This window comes from Thermobia domestica, unplaced genomic scaffold (genome assembly GCF_964235325.1).
Source record: "Thermobia domestica unplaced genomic scaffold, izTheDome1.hap1.1 HAP1_SCAFFOLD_2268, whole genome shotgun sequence".
NCBI lineage: Eukaryota > Metazoa > Arthropoda > Insecta > Zygentoma > Lepismatidae > Thermobia > Thermobia domestica.
In genome coordinates, this window is record NW_027657968.1 from 1 (window position 1) to 7500 (window position 7500).

The window sequence follows — 7500 nt, forward strand, 5'->3', positions numbered from 1 at the left end:
CAGCATTATGAATGAAAAGTCGGCAACTATGAGCATTGTGTAAGAGAGTGTGAGCATTTTGAAACTACGTGTGAACATTCTGAAGGCAACTGTGAGTATTTTTAGGATGAGCACGAATCAGTATGTGGCCAACTAGAGCCCTTTGTGCGCAATTATGAACGAAATGTCGGCAACTATGAGCGTTTTGACGGCAACTGTGAGGCATTGGTCGGCAATTATGAACACATAGTCGGCAACTATGAGCGTTTTGACGGCAACTGTAAGGCCTTGGTCGGCAATTATGAACGAATGGTCGGCAACTATGAGCACATTTTTTTTTTCTAATGTGAGGATTATCACGGCTTGTCTGAAGAATCTGGCCGCAACTGTGAGACTTTTCACAGCAACCGTGAACCATTTAACTTGCACTATCAGCATTATGAATGAAAAGTCGGCAACTATGAGCATTGTGTAAGAGAGTGTGAGCATTTTGAAACTACGTCTGAACATTCTGAAGGCAACTGTGAGTATTTTGAAGATGAGCACGAACCAGTATGTGGGCAACTATGAGCCCTTTGTCCGCAATTATGAACGAAAAGTCGGCAACTATGAGCGTTTTGACGGCAACTGTGAGGCATTGGTCGGCAATTATGAACGAATAGTCGGCAACTATGAACGTTCGGACGGCAACTGTGAGGCCTTGGTCGGCAATTGTGAACGAAAAGTCGGCAACTATGAGCGTTTTGACGGCAACTGTGAGGCCTTGGTCGGCAATTATGAGCAAATAGTCGGCAACTATGAGCACATTTTTTTTTTTTTTTTTGAATGTGAGCATTCTGACGGCTTGTGTCAAGAATCTGACCGCAACTATGAGACTTTTGACAGCAACCATCAACCATGTAACTTACACTATCAGCATTATGAATAAAAAGTCGGCAACTATGACCATCGTGGAAGCGAGTGTGAGCATTTTGAAAGTACGTGTGAACATTGTGAAGGCAACTGTGAGTATTTTGAAGATAAGCACGAAACATTATGTAGGCAACTATGAGCCCTTTGTCCGCAATTATGAACGAAAAGTCGGCAAATATGAACGTTTTGTCGGCAACTGTGAGGCATTGGTCGGCAATTATGAACGAATAGTCGGCAACTATGAGCACATTTTTTTTTAACGTGAGCATTCTGACGGTTTGTGCGAATAATCTGACCGCAACTGTGAGACTTTTCACAGCAACCATGAACCATTTAACTTACAGTATCAGCAATATGTTAGATATTATGAATGAAAAGTCGGCAACTATGAGCATCATGAAAGCGAGTGTGAGCATTTTGAAATTACGTTTGAACATTCTGAAGGCAACTGTGAGTATTTTGAAGATGAGCACGAACCATTATGTAGGCAACTATGAGCCCTTTGTACGCAATTATGAACGAAAAGTCGGCAACTATGAGCGTTTTGACGGCAACTGTGAGTTCTTGGTCGGCAATTATGAACAAATAGTCGGCAACTATGAGCACTTTTTTTTTTAAATGTGAGAATTCTCTCGTTTTGCGTGAGCATTGTAACAGAAACTGTGAGGCTTCTAACACCAACCATGAACCATTTAAGTTACACTATCAGCAGTGTGTTAGATATTATGAATGAAAAGTCGGCAACTATGAGCATCGTGGAAGCGAGTGTGAGCATTTTGAAAGTACGCGTGAACATTCTGAAGGCAGCTGTGTGTATTCTGAGGATGAGCACGAAACATTATGTAGGAAACTATGAGCCCTTTGTCCGCAATTATGAACGAAAAGTCGGAAACTATGAACGTTTTGACGGCAACTGTGAGGCCTTGGTAGGCAATTATGAACGAATAGTCGGCAACTATGAGCACATTTTTTAAAATTTGAGAATTCTGACGGTTTGCGTAAGCATTCTGACGGAAACTGTGAGGCTTTTGACAGCAACCATGAACCATTTAAGTTACACCATCAGCAGTATGTTAGATATTTTTAAATGAAAAGTCGGCAACTATGAACGTTTTGACGGCAACTGTGAGGCCTTGGTCGGCAATTATGAACGAATAGTCGGCAACTATGAGCACTTTTTTTTAAAATGTGAGAAATCTGACGGTTTGCGTAAGCATTCTGACGGAAACTGTGAGGCTTTTCACAGCAACCATGAAACATTTAAGTTACACCATCAGCAGTATGTTAGATATTTTAAATGAAAAGTCGGCAACTATGAGCGTTTTGACGACAACTGTGAGGCATTGGTCGGCAATTATGAACGGATAGTCGGCAACTATGAGCGTTTTGACGGCAACTGTGAGGCATTGGTCGGCAATTATGAACGGATAGTCGGCAACTATGAGCGTTTTGACGGCAGCTGTGAGGTCTTGGTCGGCAATTATGAACGAATAGTCGGCAACTATGAGCGTTTTGACGGCAACTGTGAGGCCTTGGTCGGCAATTATGAACAAATGGTCGGCAACTATGAGCGTTTTGACGGCAACTGTGAGGCCTTGGTCGGCAACTATGAGCACTTTTTTTTTAAATGTGAGCATTCTGACGGTTTGTGTGAAAAATCTGACCGCTACTGTGAGACTTTTGACAGCAACCATGAACCATTTAATTTACACTATCAGCATTATGAATAAAAAGTCTGCAACTATGACCATCGTGTAAGCGAGTGTGAGCATCTTGAAACTACGTGGGAACATTCTGAAGGCAACTGTGAGTATTTTGAAGTTGAGCACGAATTATTATGTAGGCAACTATGAGCCCTTTGTACGCAATTATGAACGAAAAGTCGGCAACTATGAGCGTTTTGACGGCAACTGTGAGGCATTGGTCGGCAATTATGAGCGAGTAGTCGGCAACTATGAGCGTTTTGACGGCAACTGTGAGGCCTTGGTCGGCAATTATGAACGAAAAGTCGGCAACTATGAGCGTTTTGACGGCAATTGTGAGGCCTTGGTCAGCAATTATGAACGAATGGTCGGCAACTATGAGCACTTTTTTTCTTAATGTGAGCATTCTGACAGCTTGTGCAAATAATGTGACGGGAACTGTGAGCCTTTTGATAGCAACCATGAACCATTTAACTTACACTATCAGGAGTATGTTAGATATTATGAATGAAAAGGCGGCAACTATGAGCATCGTGGAAGCGAATGTGAGCATTTTGAAACTACGTGTGAACATTCTGAAGGCAACTATGAGTATTTTGAAGATGAGCTGGAACCATTAAGTATTCAACTATGAGCCCTTTGTACGCAATTATGAACGAAAAGTCGGCAACTATGAGCGTTTTGATGGCAACTGTGAGGCCTTGGTCGGCAATTATGAACGAATAGTCGGCAACTATGAACGTTTTGACGGCAACTGTGAGGCCTTCGTCGGCAATTATGAACGAAAAGTCGGCAACTATGAGCGTTTTGACGGCAACTGTGAGGCCTTGGTCGGCAACTATGAGCACTTTTTTTTTAAAATTTGAGCATTATGACGGCTTGTGTGAAAAATCTGACCGCAACTGTGAGACTTTTGAGAGCAACCATGAACCATTTAACTTACATTATCAGTATTATGAATTAAAAGTCGGCAACTATGAGCATCGTGTAAGCGAGTGTGAGCATTTTGAAAGTACGTGTGAACATTCTGAAGGCAAGTGTGATTATTTTGAAGATGAGCACGAACGAGTATGTGATTAACTATGAGCCCATTGTCCGCAATTATCAACGAAATGTCGGCAACTATGAGCGTTTTGACGGCAACTGTGAGGCCTATGTCCGCAATTATGAACAAATATTCGGCAACTATGAGCGCTTTGACGGCAAGTGTGAGCATTGTGACGCCTTTTGTGACGATTCTGACGGCAACTGTGAGCCATTAGTCGGGAACTATAAACTTTTATGTCGGGGACTATGAATGAAAAGTCGGCAACTATGAGCGTTTTGTCGGCAACTGTGAGGCATTGGTCGGCAATTATGAGCGAGTAGTCGGCAACTATGAGCGTTTTGACGGCAACTGTGAGTCCTTGGTCGGCAATTATGAACGAATAGTCGGCAACTATGAACGTTTTGGCGGCAACTGTGAGGCCTTGGTCGGCAATTATGAACGAATGGTCGGCAACTATGAGCACTTTTTTTTCTTAATGTGAGCATTCTGACGGCTTGCGCAAATAATGTGACGGCAACTGTGAGCCTTTTGATAGCAAACATGAACCATTTAACTTACACTATCAGGAGTATGTTAGATATTATGAATGAAAAGTCGGCAACTATGAGCATCGTGGAAGCGAATGTGAGCATTTTGAAACTACGTGTGAACATTCTGAAGGCAACTATGAGTATTTTGAAGATGAGCTGGAACCATTAAGTAGGCAACTATGAGCCCTTTGTACGCAATTATGAACGAAAAGTCGGCAACTATGAGCGTTTTGACGGCAACTGTGAGGCATTGGTCGGCAATTATGAACGAATAGTCGGCAACTATGAACGTTCGGACGGCAACTGTGAGGCCTTGGTCGGCAATTGTGAACGAAAAGTCGGCAACTATGAGCGTTTTGACGGCAACTGTGAGGCCTTGGTCGGCAACTATGAGCACTTTTTTTTTAATGTGAGCATTATGACGGCTTTTGTGAAAAATCTGACCGCAACTGTGAGACTTTTGAGAGCAACCATGAACCATTTAACTTACATTATCAGCATTATGAATTAAAAGTCGGCAACTATGAGCATCGTGTAAGCGAGTGTGAGCATTTTGAAAGTACGTGTGAACAGTCTGAAGGCAACTGTGTTTATTTTGAAGATGAGCACGAACCAGTATGTGAATAACTATGAGCCCATTGTCCGCAATTATCAACGAAAAGTCGGCAACTATGAGCGTTTTGACGGCAACTGTGAGGCCTATGTCCGCAATTATGAACAAATAGTCGGCAACTATGAGCGCTTTGACGGCAAGTGTGAGCATTGTGACGCCTTTTGTGACGATTCTGACGGCAACTGTGAGCCATTAGTCGGGACCTATAAACTTTTATGTCGGGGACTATGAATGAAAAGTCGGCAACTATGAGCACCCTGACGGCAAGTGTGAGCAATTTGACGTCTACTGTGAGGATTCTGACGGCAACTGTGAGCTATTTGAGTGGAACTATTAAGCATTGTGTGTGCAACTTTGAACGCTCTGAGGGGTTTCCTGAACATGTTGACAGCATGTATGAACCACATTTCGGGAACAGTGGGCAATCTGACGGGAACTGTGAACATTGTTGTTGGCGACTCTTTTCACCCAGCATAACGTTAGAATATGACGGCAACCGTGGCTTCGTTTGCCGTCATTTTTGACATTCTCTGATTTTTCGTGACTGGTGTGCAATCGAGAGGAATCGCTACATTATAGGGATTAGGGTACAGAAGAAGCCCCGTTTACACTTTGTTAAGTCCTGGCTTGAAATTGTTCTATGAGGTTGTAATTAACATGAGTTTGACCTAATTCATGTTTTTGGATTGTTCTTTGCATTAATTTTGGAACCCGAGCGCGAAAAGCAGCCCTTTTCGCAGAGAACTTTTTACCCAGCATAACCTTTGAGTATGGCGGCAACTGTGGCTTCGTTTGCCGTCATTTTTGAGATTCCGTGATTTTCGTGACTGGTGTCCGATCGAGAGGAATCTCATCACTATAGGAGGTATGGTAGTGGGCAATCCTGCTATATACTTAGGTTAGGTTAGGCTGGCTTATACTTTCAATTTGTTCCCAGAAGTTAGGAGAGTGTAAAAGATGTTAAGTTTTGAGTGTGTATTCTGTAACGGTTTATATATATACTGGATGTCAAATCACGTTTTCCCACCCTTGCGTGGGATGTATACGGCAATCGTGGCTGCATTCGCCGTCATGGTCAAAACGAGGCTGCGCAACGCCGGCAATTTCAAGACAGGTGTAGTATCGAGAGGAATCTCTACACTATAGGAGGTAGGGCAGTGAACAAGCCTTCTATATAAACATTCCCTTTAAATTGTTCACGGAGGTTGGAGAGACCGCTAATGGTATTGCTTTCTAAATGAGGCTTACTTTTTTCTCTCCGCGGCCTAGTCTGTCGAGAAATCTTGACTTCTGGCCACAGACAGAAAGCTAGTCTTCGCAGGAGGCGGAAATGGCTAAATTGGGAAAGGAAGCCACAGGCTGGTTGGTTTCTTTATGGGAGTCTAAACGCACTATCGCTGTTGATGTTGGTTAATTTTGAAGGCGGACTAATATCGGCGGATGGTAGTGTAGGCTCAAAAGGAATTTTATCAGCCGCAGGCAAGAACCCTGGGATGCTATTCACGGGCGTCCTAGCCGGTCAAGGTGTAGAGGAGGTTGCAAACCCTGTTGCTGCCTGGGAGGAATGCTTCATAGAAATGTGCGTCCATGGGCGGACCTATGAAAGGGCATGCAGTGCGGGTTGCCAGCACGCTAATGTTGTCCAAAGACTTCCTCGTATTTTGACAAAGAATGTCAGAAACCTTGGTCGGACGGCTGTTTCTAAGAGGGCACGTGGCGATGGGGAATGTGTGAGGTAGGCTCTCATACGGAAGTACCTGTCGTTTACGGGAAGGAGACAATCCTTCTTAACCCGAGGCCTAGCCTGTCGATCACGCCTTCGGGCAATTGACTTCTGGCCGATGCCGCTTTGTGCGGTTGCTGAATGCGAAGAATACTTGAACGGAAGCTACTGTCACACCCAGAGGACACGAGTAAGACTTATATCACTGGAGCAGGAGCCTAAATTTGCTTTTGTGGGTAGCCATACGGCCAGTTCTAACGTGTGCGAGGCCCCACGAGAGTAGGCTTATTCTGGTGGATGAGAAGTCTTTTAATATTTGCTGTGTCGGGTGAACGGAAGCCACAGTCATCCGTAGGACACGAGTAGACTTATTTCACTGGAGCAGGAGTCTAAATGTGCTTTTGTGGGCAACCTTACGGCCAGTTCTAACGGGAGCCAGGCCCCACAAGAGTAGGCTTATTCCGGTGGAGAAGGAGTCTTTAAAATTTGCTGTGTCGGGTGAACGGCTATATTTGAACGGAAGCCACAGTCATCCGTAGGACACGAGTAGACTTATTTCACTGGAGCAGGAGTCTAAATGTGCTTTTGTGGGCAACCTTACGGCCAGTTCTAACGGGAGCCAGGCCCACAAGAGTAGGCTTATTCCGGTGGAGAAGGCGTCTTTAAAATTTGCTGTGTCGGGTGAACGGCTATATTTGAACGGAAGCCACAGTCATCCGTAGGACACGAGTAGACTTATTTCACTGGAGCAGGAGTCTAAATGTGCTTTTGTGGGCAACCTTACGGCCAGTTCTAACGGGAGCCAGGCCCCACAAGAGTAGGCTTATTCCGGTGGAGAAGGAGTCTTTAAAATTTGCTGTGTCGGGTGAACGGCTATATTTGAACGGAAGCCACAGTCATCCGTAGGACACAAGTAGACTTATTTCACTGGAGCAGGAGTCTAAATGTGCTTTTGTGGGCAACCTTACGGCCAGTTCTAACGGGAGCCAGGC